The sequence below is a fragment of the Pleurodeles waltl genome, chromosome 5 (assembly GCF_031143425.1).
Source record: "Pleurodeles waltl isolate 20211129_DDA chromosome 5, aPleWal1.hap1.20221129, whole genome shotgun sequence".
Classification (NCBI taxonomy): Eukaryota; Metazoa; Chordata; class Amphibia; order Caudata; family Salamandridae; genus Pleurodeles; species Pleurodeles waltl.
The window spans coordinates 824,715,051-824,729,862 of record NC_090444.1 but is presented as its reverse complement, the minus strand read 5'-3'; positions in this window follow the sequence as shown (position 1 = coordinate 824,729,862).

Here is a 14,812-nt window from a genome sequence, read left to right as displayed (position 1 = left end):
GAAGGCAGAACAGGGGATCTGGATCTGGTGGTGCTGTGAGGACAGGGGAGCGACCTACCCTGGGGTCAAGGGTCGCTACTACTGCCTCGCAGCGGCCGCCATTTAAGGGGTAGCCGGGGAGGCGGGGTCAGCTGGGAGGCGGGAGGAGGGCGGGTAGGGCGAAAAAAGCGGCAAAAAAGCGGCGGGAAAAAGGCTCCGAAGGCGAGGAGGCCTAGAAAAATGGCGAAGTGCCGAAAGGCGCAGAAAAACAGGAAAAACAAGGGGGAGACGGCGGGAAGGCAAGGGGGACGGCACTCAGAAGATGCAGGCACTCGGGGATATAGAAGAAAACCAGGGGAGCGCGATCACACAACACAGGCACTCGGGGATACAGAAGGAAAAAAGGGGAGCGCGATCACACAGCACAGGCACTCAGGGATACAGAAGGAAAAAAAGGGGAGCGCGAACGCAGACACACGGCAACACAGACACTCGGGGCACAGGCAGCGATGCAGGCAAAAGAGAAGGCAGAACAGGGGATCTGGATCTGGTGGCGCTGTGGGGATACAGGGGAGCGACCTACCCTATCACACTGTTTAGCTTAGTTCAGTACTGTGTTCTCAAATAATGCATTCTTGATCGCCCTGTGATTCAGTCAAGGCTACAGTCTGGTTCATTGCCGGTAAACGTGGTAGAAGTTTAGTATCCAGTATTCGTGTAAAATACACATCCTTAAGTAGGGACATTTTCTTAGAACCTCTGCCTGTTAGTTATAAAAACACTTCCTAGTCCTAGTACACGTCAAGAGGGAGATTCCAGCCAGGGACCTACAACTAGATGCTAAATGCCCTGTTGCAGATGCTGATACAGATTACAGGCCTTTGCTCAGGTATGAGGGATGATGTCCTCCCGGGGGAACCTGAAAGGCAGGCTTAGAGCTTTACATGCTGTGCTCGAAATATAACTTAGAGAGAAAATAATCTAGCAGCACTATGATAGCCTTATTCTTGTGCTTCACTCTCATTGCTACTATTTTAATCTTACTGTGTTGTACAGTTCTGGTTATCGCAGCTCACGTTTTGCTATCTAAAATGAAGTCGTTTTATTAAACCAATCTTTAAAACTTAAACTGCCTCTGTCATTTAAATATGAGACCGTACTGTGTATGAGAGAACCGGTTGCGACCTGAGTGACCACGACGTCCCTGAGAAGTACTAAGATGTCATGCGCTCGGCTGCCCAATTGTCTCTTCCATTTGGGAGAGATGAGGCACTGCTAGTTAGCCGGAGCAAAACCCGGATTTAGAGTGACAAGTGTCATCCACCGTGGGTCAGACTTAGTCCCCCACACTGTGAACGATCTTGCCGCTCAAAATCCTGTGTTCTCATTAGGATAATGAGAGCCTACGTGACAGCTCTAAGTCTCCATGCTCAAAGGAGAGACCTGGAGAAGGCAAAAACAATTTTCTCCTTCCTGTCACATCTAGGGGCCTATAAACCTCCCAGTAATATGTTGCCCTAACCACTCCAGTGGCCCTGTAGACTTCAAGGGCTGAGGAGACCACATCACTAGATGTACCCCTATGTTTCTTTGCACCGCAGATGCCCTTTGATGTCATACAGCTATGCTATTTGAGGGGCTTAGGACAGATTGCTAGCTAATGTGACTCACAAGTAGTTGAAGTGATTCACTTGTTCCAGAGGCACCCCCTCCACCACTATTCTACTTCTAAAGGAATGGTTGGGATTGCCATAAATTTAGATTTGGTAGAATTTATCTTTAGGCCCTGAGACTTACGGAAGAAGGCAAAGTGATCCAAAAGAGTCTGAAGTCCCATGGGGATTCTGGAGACAAGCAGTGTTTCATTTGTAAACATGAGAATTGTAATACCTTTACCTTTATTGAGTAAATATTAGTGTGACCATCAATCAAAAGGGTACACTGTTCCACAGAAACAGAAATCCACAGGGCACTTGGTGAACTAGAAGCAAAACAGTAGACTTCTGAGCATAGGCCTAAGTTTACTCCTACTAAACTGTGGATTACGGCATGCGCAACCAGATAAGATGTCTGGCAAAGAGCCCCCTTGAGGGGCCCGTCAGATATTGCAGCACCAGTCTGATGAGGAGCATACCCTATGAAGAAAGCATCACATCCTAATGGATGTGTGAGTATTTTCCTTCTAGTTCACCAAGTGCCCTGTGGACTTCTGTTTCTGTAGAACAGTGTAACCTTTTGATTGATAGTCACATTGGGAGACGGTACACTGGACCAAATAAACCTCCCTGTCCCTCTTATGGTTAGATCATTATTAGTGTGGCCAGGCCTGTTTACTTGCACCTTTAGAATGAGGCTTGTGGCCTGCTCAATTGAGGTTCTGTTACTGTGTACGTAGTTCACCCTTGGCCTCCCTTTGGATGGGTGGAGAGCCAGAAAAATGCCTTTCTTTACCCCACACGCTGTTATGTATGTATGTCCATGCAGGCTTGTGCATGTTTCTTTACACAGTACACTGTTATGTATGTATCCTGTGGAAGCAATGCATGGTGGCTTGTGTGCATGCCTTTACGCAACGCCGCTCATGTATGTGTGCCAGCAGAAGCAGTGCATGGTCACCTGTGCACGTTTTTACAAGACATGCAGTTATGTATGGTTAAGCATGGCAGCATTGCATAGATACTACATGTGGGTTGGCTGTTGTGCGAGGTATGCACAAGTACATTGGAGTGGTACAGTGCATGAGGGTCCAGATTGGAAACCCCAGAGCTTGCTGGAGGAACGTGAAGAGCCAGAGGATTCATTCAAGACAGATTTGCTGATTGTTGCTTTCCTCGAAGCTGGGTGGGACACACACGGGAGGAAGAAAGAGTCAGGGTCATCAGTATAGTTCAAAAGGGGTTCTTTGATTCTCAAAGATTTCATGGGTCAGATTGGGCCTGGGCATGTACCGGTAAGAAGGTGGGTCTGATATGGAAATCATGAAGAGCAAGGCTGGACCTATTTGGTAACCTTTTGATGCATATACCACAGTGGATGAAATCCAGGTGTTTAACCCTAATCACTCCTATGGCCTGTGTCTTGTGTCTAAGACCCATATTTAAACATGCAAAACTGCGCTACTGCAGTTTTGCATGAAAAAGTTTATCGCCTGCTAGCGCCATTCCAGAGCGCCAGCCGGGCACCATATTTAAGGAATGGTGCAAGCCAGCGCTATGGGTGGGGTAACGTCAAGGAAAATTACTTTAGCCGGGTGGGATGACTCTATGGGGCAAGGGGGTTCTGCACTGAAAAATTACGTTAGGCTGGTTAGTGTCTAAAAAAATGACTCTAAACAGCCTAGCGTCTTTTCTGAATGCAAAACCTACCATACCACATGACTCCTGTCTTAAAAAAGACAGGAGTCATGCCCACCACCCCAATATCCAGCACAGGGGACAATGTCCCCTGGGCATGGCCATTGCACCCGGTGCTATGTGAGGGCACCAATTTCAGGGCCACCAGTGGCACTTTTGAAAATTGAACCAAATACTTACCTCTACTTAGCTAAACTTACCTGGGATGGGGTCCCCCATCCTCTGCTGACCCTTTGGTGTGGGCGAGGGTGTCCCTGGGGCCTGGGGAGGGCACCTGTGTGCTTATTCCATGTTGTTCCACCATGGAAATAGGCCCACAGGGCCCCTAACACCTGCCCTGACCCAGGCGTCAAATAATGGCGCTAAGCAATCTTAATATGTAGGCCCGCCTCCCTCCCGTGCACCATTTTTGCACGAGAGGATAAATAAGGCACTAGGGCCTTAGAGTAATTTTTTGCCTGGGAATACCTACCTTGCATCTCATGGATGCAAGGTAGTTTCCCGCTAGCAAAAAGTGACTTTAACTCCAGTATTTTGACGTTAGACTAGTCTAGCGTCAAAATATATCTATGGAGTTAGGTTTGCGCAGAATTAGCGTAAAAAAATGACTCTAATTCAGCACAAACAGAGTATAAATCTGGGCCTATATCCCATATGTGTCTGAAATGGATTATAAAAAGGACAGCTTGAGACTCCCAGACTGTCAAACCAAAGCTGTGCGCCAGCGTGGAGCAGCCCAGAACAAACTCTGACTGTTGTGATCAGCACTGGAAACAATATGTCTGCCAGTCTCCCGTTTCTATGTGAGTAGGCATTATCCAGGACCAAAAATTACACTTGCCTGGAGCCTGGAGAATCAGCTTCTGCCTGACGCAAGACCAGAGGACCCAGTGATGAGAAGGGTATCATCTGGAGGGAGCGAGGTCCAGCGAATCCTGCCAAGTGGATTCTAGGAGTGAAGTGTAAGATTCAGGCCTATCAGGACTGCCACACCAATCTGGCTGTCTGCCTATGTGTGATGTGTGACCGCTTTATGCTAGATGGATGCTGACGAGAAGATTCGGGGCAGTGTCGTGGTGCATCACTATCAGAAGAGGAGAAAAGGAGGACCGTCACCCTGTTAAGTGCTGTGATCTGAAGGGGTGTCCATGGTAAAGCGAAAGTGCTGTCACCTTGAGGCAGCGTGCAGCTCTGAAGAAGGAGCAGGGGTGACCTGCAGAAGAAGAGCAAAGATTCAAAAGCCTGAATCCAAGAGCACCCAGGACTTTCCTCTGGATTCAGGAAGCACTGACTGTGTGATAGGAGGACTGCAGTGAAAGTCTGCCACTCCGATGGGGGCTCCAGAGCACTGCTTGTCTCAGGCTGCAAACGCACACTCAAACACTCTGCCCCAGCAGTTCTGCAAGAGTGTGTAAGTGGAATACCGGGCCACCTGGCCTTGGCGTAGCTTGCTTTTACCTACGCTTTATGGAGAAGAATTATTTGACTTTCACCGAGCTATTGTGGAACTTCTAAGTGTTGAACTTACAAGAGGAGCCTACCTTGGATTTCACTTTATGTAGCAGAGGAATAACAAAGGACCTTAAAAAGATAGGTGGTACTTGAGAAGCTGAACGTGGAAATGCCAGTGGGCCTGCCTTGAGAAAACTGTGAGTATTATTTGTTGTGTGTCACATACTTTGTGTTTGTGTATAAATACTGTCTTTTGCATAAAAGTAAGTGTTTGAATAGACAGCCATTTAGCATTGCTGGATGTATTTGGAGTTGTGAGTATGATATTACCCTATACCTACCTTCTCCACTACTTAACTTTGGACTGCTCAACCTGCCCTACTACTGAGAGTTACTTTTTGAAGAGGTATTTGGCCCAGTTGCCAAGAGCTCAAAGTAAATCGGGCCCCAGAACATCCGGAGTAAACACCTCAACCACCATGTTTGGACCCTGTAACTCCTGCTTGCCCTGTTGCCCTCTGAAAGGGGTTCTGTTAGCCAACATGTAAGAATGTGTAGTTATGGATTAAGGTATGTTCTGATATCCCTATTTAGTCCAAATATTAGCTTCCCATTCAGCAGGTAGAGCTTCTGATTAGATATGTTAACCTTAACCCAATCTGGTCCTTGATTCTGTAGCTTCTGTATCTATAGAAGTTCTTGTTGTAGTATAAATTGAGTTTTATCTTCCCATAAATTATTCAGGAAATATCTCCAATCTCATTGTGCCACTGTTTGTTTAAACATTCTGAAGCGTTGCCTTACTGATGATCTAGGATTTGATTTTCTGATATTGAACTAATGCTTGTTATGTCTGATTTTCATTTTTCCTTTCTTTGCCTATCTATAGCTTCCACAGGGGCATTTCAAGCGCCATTTCCAGTTTTCAGTGTCATAAGTTGTCCAACATCTGATTTTTATTTTATTGCAATTCATGGTGTGAGTCATTTCATCTTCTTGGATAAAGTTGTTCCAGTGATCACAATTTAAACAATAATGCCTTCTAATTCTGGGTATAATGAATGGGTTGTATTTCGCTTGTCAATTTACTTTACAACACATTTTCAATATTTTCACTTCTTCGATAAGCAAAATCAATATGTGTGTGCATAAAATCTTTCGAAGTTACTTTCATAAGACAATGTTTCAAAGGTTTCTTTTTTGATATTCTTGCTTTGTACAGAAAATGTTGAAACTGCAGTTTTTTATTGATTTTGTGGAGAACTGTTCTTAGAAGTTTAATACTAATGAATATTATTGTCTCTGTTCGAATAATTATTAGTTGTTTTTTTCTAGAATTAAAAGAGGTTTATGGTATTGAACCTTGGAAAAAGTATTAATGTTGGCTCATAATTTACTACCAATTAACATATGGTCAAAGCATTCCTAAAATATTCTTTCATTAAACTACTGGAACATGCTTTGAAAATCTTCCAGTCACTCCTGTTAATTTGTACACGTAGTTGTGGTTAGACGCACTTACTCATACATCACATCAGCCCATGTCCCATTCCACCCTTATTTAGTTAATAATACACACATTTTTTAAATATGTGTTTTTTGCTTTGCAAATGCAATAATATACTTTTTTTTAGAGTGCAAGTTTTTGACATAAAGCCTTATATACTGTTTCTATAACTATATAGATTTTTCTGTAGCTGGTTACCCCACATTCTTAACCATAGAGATTTATGTTAAGAAAGGAAGTTGACAGCACACACTGTTTACATGTGACCATCAAAAAGTGCCACCCTCAACCACAGAGACGTAGGACCTGATTTAGATCTTGCTGGTGTTACCGCCAAGCCGCGTTGACGGAGGACCTGAAAAGACCATCAAGCCAACTGTGCTCTGCCTGCTATAGTTAGATTTTACAGCTTTGCAAGTAGATTGACTGGCTACACATTGCTGACAGAGGGAAAGGGTGGTGGATCCCAATGGACTTTGTACAATGTCAGGGGCCTTGGAATAGAGGTAAGTGACTGTTAGAAATGGGGTCTCTCGTCCGCAGAGGAATACACCCATGTCCAAATAGGGACCACAATCCTTGTCAGGGTAAGTCACACACAATCCAAATTATCCTTTTCCCACCCTCTGATAGCTTGGCACTGAGCAGTCAGGCTTAACTTAGAAGGCAATGTGTAAAGTATTTGCCCAATAAATCATACGGTAACACAGTGAAAATACCACAAAAATGCACCACACAAGTTTAGAAAAATTTATGAAATTTATCTGGTTAAATTAAGGTCAAAACGATAAAAGTTCATTAAGCACAATAATTTTTGTAAGTTTAAAAAGCGTATTAAATCTTAGAAATCAACAGTTGTCTCTTGTTTGCACAAAGCATGTGATTTGCGTCAAAATTACAACGCATGGAGACTGCAGAGGAGGAGATGCATGGAAAAATAAAGGTCCTCTTTCAACATCGGCGGTAAATCCTGCTAACCGCCATGGTGAAGTCCGCCAACATTTGCTACCACTTTGGCGATTATCTGTTCCTCATATTATGACACACACACACCAAACCGACAGAATACTGCCACATACACAAATCCACCCGCCCAAAGGTCAGTGGTAAACTGTCAGTCCCAACACCTATACCATTGCGCCAACAAAACAACGCCCACCACATCATGACCCACGAATCACCACGGCGGACATTGAATGGCGGTAAACCATTGGCGGTACATACTGCCGCGCTCAGAATGGACACCCAAATACAAAACAACACTACATTGGCCAATACTAAAAACAGACACCTGACACTCATACACACACCACACCCACCCACCCACAGCACCATAAAACACACACCCACATTACCCACAACCCTTTATGAACCACAATTACTGGCAGGAGATTGACAGGAACAGCAGAGAGGCAACTAGACACACACACCACATACACCCACACATCCTTCACGCACCCCACATCACACACCCCATCACATTACTCTACACCCTCTCACGAACACACACCACACAACACCCATGTCCCCACTAAGACACTGCTGTTTCACTGATAAGGAGTTAAGGGTCATGGTGGAGGAAATAGTCAGGGTTAGAGCAACAGCTGTTTGGAGCACAGGTACAGCAAATATCCATTGCCAGGAAGATGGAGCTATGGCGGAGAATCGTGGACAGGGTGCACGCCGTGGGACAGCACCCAAGAACAAAGGGCGACATCAGGAAGAGGTGGAATGACCTACGGGGGAAGCTGCTTTCCATGGCAGCAAGGCACCAGCTCGCCATACAGAGGACTGGCAGTGGACCCCACCTCCTCCCCCACAGTTCACAGCATGGGAGGAGCAAGTCTTGGCATTACTGCATCCTGAAGAACTTGCTGGATTAGCCGGGGGACTGGACACTGGTGAGTCAATATTTACTACTTATTACCCCCCATACCTGCATGCCATCACACACCCTCACCCTCACTCCCATCACTCCACTCCATCCCACACACTGTACCTACACATATGACTAAGCCCAATGCCAAATCCTGCATACTATACCAATGCATGAACAGCCCTCCCAGCCCTGCATGGACACCAATCACTAAAGCATGCAGAGAATAGGGAAACTAACAATCCCACAATACATCACCATACACAAACAAAGGTGGCAGGGCAACAGCAACAATAGAGGGGAAACCAGGGATGTACAATATGTCACAGAAAAGAAGAATAATACATCACTTACATCCTCAAAGGTGCCCCAGACAATTTCAGCAGACAGGAGGTGCCACGACTATCCAGTCCCCCAACAGAAGAGGCCCCTAGTGATGACAGTAACTCTGGACTTCAGGATCTGGACCAACAACCTGGCCCATCAGGGACCACTGGATAGTCGGTCACCCCAGCCCACTCACAGTCCACCCCAGAGCCTCCCCCCTCAGTATCCAACACTACCTCACCCACCCAGCATACCCACACCTCTGTTCCTAGGACACGTCAATCAGTCCACACCTCACACCCAAGACAATCAGGGACCTGGGGTCAGTGTGCACACCGTTCAGAGGGACACAGGCACTGGCCAACAGGGATACTCAGAGGACCGCTGTGCGCCAGGGGGAGGAAAGGCCCAAGGAACCGACACTCCAGGAGGCACTCACCGAGATCCTAGGAGCCTACCAACATTCCCAGGACACGATGGGCCAGATCCTGGATAACGTGCAGGAGAATAGGCGGCTGCAAGAGGAACAGTATCAAGGGATCAGGGAGGACTTGCAGGCCATCAACACCACCTTGATCTCCATAGCAGGGGTGCTAGCAGACATGGCCAACATCATGAGGGAAGCAACAGCAGCGGGCTCCTACCACTGGCCAGTCTATTGACCAGCCCTCCACGTCTGCTGTAGCTAGTGGGCAGGATGCCCAGCTACAGGAACACCAGGCCACCAGCACCCCTCCCCCTGCAGAAGGAGAACCACCCCGCAAACGGTCCCTGCAATCCAGGCAGAGGCCAGAGAACATTGCCAAGACCCCCACCAGGAAATAAAATGGACTCCTCATCTTTACTGTCCACAGAGTCCACTGCTGCCACACGCCCATCTCCAGCCTCATCCTCCTGCGGAAAAGGCACCTGGCTGCTCAAGGCAAGGTTGTGCAACATGCAACATGCCACGAGGATCTGGCACACCTTCTTGGGTGAGTAGCACAGGGAACCACCTGTTAGATGGAGGCACCAAAACCTGGCCTTCAGGAGGCCAAAGGTTCACTTTATATTTCTTCTTGTTCGCCCATGTGCCTCATTGTAACTTTCCACTGCCCTTGTCCTGGGATTCCTCACTGGGGTCAATGGCCATGAGAGGTTGTGGTAACCAGAGTCAACTTAAAAAATCGAGGGATACCTGTAAGCCACACACTCACCCTTAGGGCCAACCCCACACCCATATATCAACATACACTGGGTGGTGACAATGGGCTCACCTATTAGCCACACCCGGTGACTCTGAACATTCATAGAGTGAAAGCTCTTTAAATTTCTGGAAACCTGTTCATTTCTCTGGGGGGGGGCAAAGGCAATATGTGTACCATCAATTGCCCCAATAATGCTGGGGATATGTCCCATTGCATAGAAGTCAGCTTTCACTGTGGCCAAATCCTCCACCTGGGGGAATACTATGTAGCTGCACATGTATTTCATCAGGGCAGACAACACTCTGGTCAGCACGTTTGAGAACATTGGCTGTGACACTCCTGCTGCCAAGGCCACTGTTACTTGGAAGGAGCCACTTGCCAAGAAATGGAGCACAGATAGGACTTGCACAAGAGGGGGGATCCCAGTGGGCTGATGGATAGCTGAGATCAGGTCTGGCTCCAATTGGGCAGACAGCTCTTAGATTATGGCCCTATCAAATCTGTAGGTGAGGATAATGTGCCTGTCCTCCATTGTTGCCAAGTCCAACAGGGGCCTGTAAACGGGGGTATGTCTCCATCTCCTATTCATCCTCAGCCGTTGTAATCTAGTGGGCAAAACGATGAGCAATTGGTCAGTTTCCGACATTTCCTCAATGTACAATGCATTGCATGTTGTGACAGAAACAGTATGTTCATGGCTAGTCCCAAAATGTGCTTATGTCTGCTGTGACTCAGTTAGGTGCCATGCCCTGCCCCCCCTGAAATGGCGGACACCTGTCCTGTGTGGAGGGACAGGTGGAAATGAGGTAATGCCACTGACGTTTTGCACCGTTGCGTGAGGCGGTTGAGTACCGCCGTGCAACTCCTCATTGGTTATCATTGGGCCCTATGGGTTACAGTAGCCAATGCTGATGTATGCCGGCGCTGACGGTATGCACCGCCGCGGACGTGACTGCCATTGTCTATCTGTTTACTCACTTCCTACCTGACCTTCAACAGGAGAGGACCTACACTGCAAGTGCTGCTGTGACCTGTGTCTGGAAGCGACCATGGCTCGAGTCACTGGGGAAAGGGCCCCTGACTTCACTGCTGCGTAGTTGGAGAGACTAGTGGATGGGGTCCTACCCCAGTACCGATTGCTGTATGGGCCTCCAGACCAACAGGTGAGTACACTTTGCGCAGGATGCATGAATGCATGGAGTGCTGTGTGTGAAGGCCTCGTGTAAAGGGGGGGTTGGTGGAAGGGTCCTGGGCAGCGTGCTGCATATATGGTGGGCAATGTATGCGCGTAAGGCGATGGGAGGGATATGCTGGACCATGAGTGTAACAGGCCGGACAGTATGACTGATACCATTTTCTATTTATAATTTACTGCAGGTCAGCGCCCATCAGAAAAAAGCCAAGGACGTGCGGACCCTGGGGGTCTACGGCAGGCGGAGCACCCACTGTCGCAAACGGTGGGAGGACCTGAGATGCTGGGCAAGGAAGACGGCGGAGGCCTACAGGGGAAGGCCTCCCAACAAGGAAGGGGTGCCTATCGAACCCTGACCCCCTGATGTTCCGCCTACTGGTGGTGGCCTATCCGGATCTGGATGGGCGCTTGAGGCCATCACAGCAGCCACAAGGGGGTGAGTACAGTTCCCAATATACTACCTGCGCCTGGAGGGGTGGTCTCTGGGTGGGGGATGTGCGCCTGTTGGTGCCCGTAGGCCAGGCCGGGCATTGCAGGGTAGGTTCCATGTTGGCCGGGGGCTGATGCATTCCACCCCCAAACAAGCTAGTGGGCATCCATTACTGGACTGGGATCTGTGGGTCTCAGGTATGCTCCAACTGGCGTAAGGTATTACTGTCCATGGCCTGGTGACTAGCATTGTGACTGGTAGTGCATTACCTAGTGCCTAGGGCTGTTCCCTGTGTGTTGTGTACGCCAACGGTGGTGTTATTGCTGGCACTGACCAAGTGTATCCTTTGTCTCTTCTCCCCCCCTTTTTGTTTTGTCATCCTGTCCTTCTGTGAATTAGCACCATCTGGCGGAGGAGCAGAGGCACTGGCGACGGAGGGAGCTACATCCCACAGGGCCCATGATGCCAAATCCACAGACGGTGAGGGCACCAGTGGGATGGAGGGCCAGGGGCTGATGCATTCGACCCCCAAACAAGCTAGTGGGCATCCACTACTGGGCTGGGATCCGTGGGTCTCAGGTATGCTCCAACTGGCGTTAGGTATTACTGTCCATGGCCTGGTGACTAGCATTGTGACTGGTAGTGCATTACCTAGTGCCTAGGGCTGTTACCTGTGTGTTGTGTACGCCAACTGTGGTGTTGTTGCTGGCATTGACCAAGTGTATCCTCTGTCTCTTCTCCCCCCCTTGTTGTTTTGTCACCCTGTCCTTCTGTGCATTAGCATCATCTGGCGGAGGAGCAGAGGCACCGGCGACGGAGGGAGCTGCATCCCACAGGGCCCATGATGCCAAATCCACCGACGGTGAGGGCACCAGTGGAATGGAGGGAGAGGGTAGCACCACAGCGGAGACTGGAGGGGACAGTTCTGAAAGTGATACCTCCTCCGATGGAAGCTCCCTGGTTGTGGCGGACACCTCTGTGCCCACCCCAACTACAGGTACAGCCCCCACCCCCGTACCAGCACTGCCCTCCCAGCAGCCCCTCAGCGAGTTACCCGTGCCCGCTCACCCAGGAGGCCCTGCCCCAGTGAGCCCTGTTGCCCTGAGTGAGGAGACTATTGACCACCTGCGATCCATCTCTGTTGGGCATTCAACCATTGTGAATGCCATCCAGGGGCTGGCAGGGCATTTGCAACATACAAATGCATTCCTGGAGGGCATTCACTCTGGCATGGTGGCCCAACATAGATCATTCCAGGCTCTGGCCTCCTCCCTGATGGCAGCCATTGTCCCTGTCTCTAGCCTATCCCCCTCCAACTTCCTCTACCCAGTCCCATTCCCCTGAACCCCAACGTATCCCAAGCACACATTCAGACCAACATGCACCCACGACAACACACAGGAGTGGCTCAGGCAAACACAAGCACCACACATCATCCCACAGGCACTCACACAAACACCATCCTGAAGTAGACATACCAGCATCCACTGCCTCCACTGTGTCTCCCTCCTCCTCGTCATCCACCTCCCTCCCAGTAGCATCTACACTCACACCTGCAGGCACTACATCCTCATCCACTACCACCATCACGCCTATCACTATACGCCCCCCACTGGCAGTCACCACCTCCACTTCCATGCACACGTCCCCTGTGTCCTCTCCCACTGTGTCTGTGCCCCCTACTCCCAAAGTACACAAACGCAAGCACTCAGACACCCAACAGTCATCCACCTCACAACAGCATCCAGCACATGCACCTGCACTCAAACACAGCAGGCAGACACCTCCTACAACTACTACCTCTTCCCCCACTCCCACACCTTCACCCTCTCCCGCCCGAGTGTCCCTAAGAAGCTTTTCCTCTCCACCCTTGACAACCATAGCGCTTCAGCCATCTGAGGCTGCAGGGGAAGGGCTTGAGCCTCCCCCCACCACTGGAAGCACTGCCACATGCACCGCCACCTGCACCACTGGTAGCAGCAGCAGCCCCGGTGGGCAGCTGTCCGAGGCTGCAGGAGATAGGCTGGAGCCTCTCCCCACCACTGGAAGCACCACCACCAGCACCGCCACCTGCACCGCCACCTGCACCGCCACATGCACCACCACCAGCACCACTGGCAGCAGCAGCAGCCCCAGTGGGCAGCTGCCTGATGCTGAAGGGGAAGGGCTGGAGCCTCTCCCCACCACTGGAAGCTACAACACCAGCACCCCCACCTGCACTGCCATATGCACTACCACCAGCACCACCTGCAGCAGCAGCAGCCCCAGTGGTCAGCCGTCCGAGGTTGCAGGGGAAGGGCTGGAGCCTCCCCCCACCACTGGCAGCACCGACACCAGCATCGCCACCAGCACGGCCACCTGCATTGCCACATGCACCGCCACCAGCACCACTGCAGCAACCCTAGTGGGCAGCCGTCCGAGGCTGCAGGGGAAGGGCTGGAGCCTCACCCCACCAATAGCAGCACCGACACCAGCTCCGCCACCAGCACCGACACTGCCACCACTTTGCAGCCGTTGCCGCCGGTGGATGGACTGTAGCCCTGCCTCCATGGAGTGTTATGCATTCTGCCCACTCTAATCCTTGTAGGTATGACACCCAGGTGAGAGACTGTCACCTTGAACTCCCAAAGATCTGCATCACAGGGCACAATGCCCCCTCCAGAAACAATGGAAGAAGGTGTTGTGTAGCCATTTTAAGTATAGCTCCATACACGTTAGTTAAATACACTAGGGCGCTGTGCACCTTGACCTAGATATATTTTATTCAGCTTTGCACTGTTATTGTTTACAATAACCAGTTTTACGGTCTTGTTTGAATTTCTTCTATCAAACTGTTTTGCTTAGTTCAGCACTGTGTTCTCAAACAATGCATTCTTGATCACCCTGTGCTTCAGTCAAGGCTACAGTCTGGTACATTGCCGGTAAAAGTGGTAGAAGTTTATTCTCCAACCTTCATAGAAAATACACATCCTTACGTAGGGACATTTTCTTAGAACATCTGCTGTGTTAGTTATAAAAACACTTTCTAGTCCTAGTACACGTCAAGAGGGAGATTCCAGCCAGGGAACCACAACTGTATGCTGAATGCTCCCCTGCAGATGCTGATGCAGAATACAGGCCTTTGCTCAGGTATGAGGGTTGAGGCAGGATTAGAGCTTAACATGCTGTGCTCGAAATATGAGTTAGATAGGGAATAGTCCATCGATTCTGGTGGCACTATGATAGCATTATTCTTATGCTTCACTCTCATCGTCACTATTTTAATATTATTGTGTTGTGTAGTTCTGGTTATTGCAGCTCATGCTTTGCTATCCAAAATGCAGTTGTTTTATTAAACCAATCTTTAAAACTTATACTGCCTTTATTGTCATTTATAGATGAGACCGCACTGTGTATGAGAGAATCGGTTGTGACTTGAGTGACCATGACTTCCCTGAGAAGTACCAATATGTCATGCCCTCGGCTGCCCAATCGTCTCTGCCTCTTGGGAGAGATGTGGCACTGCTAGT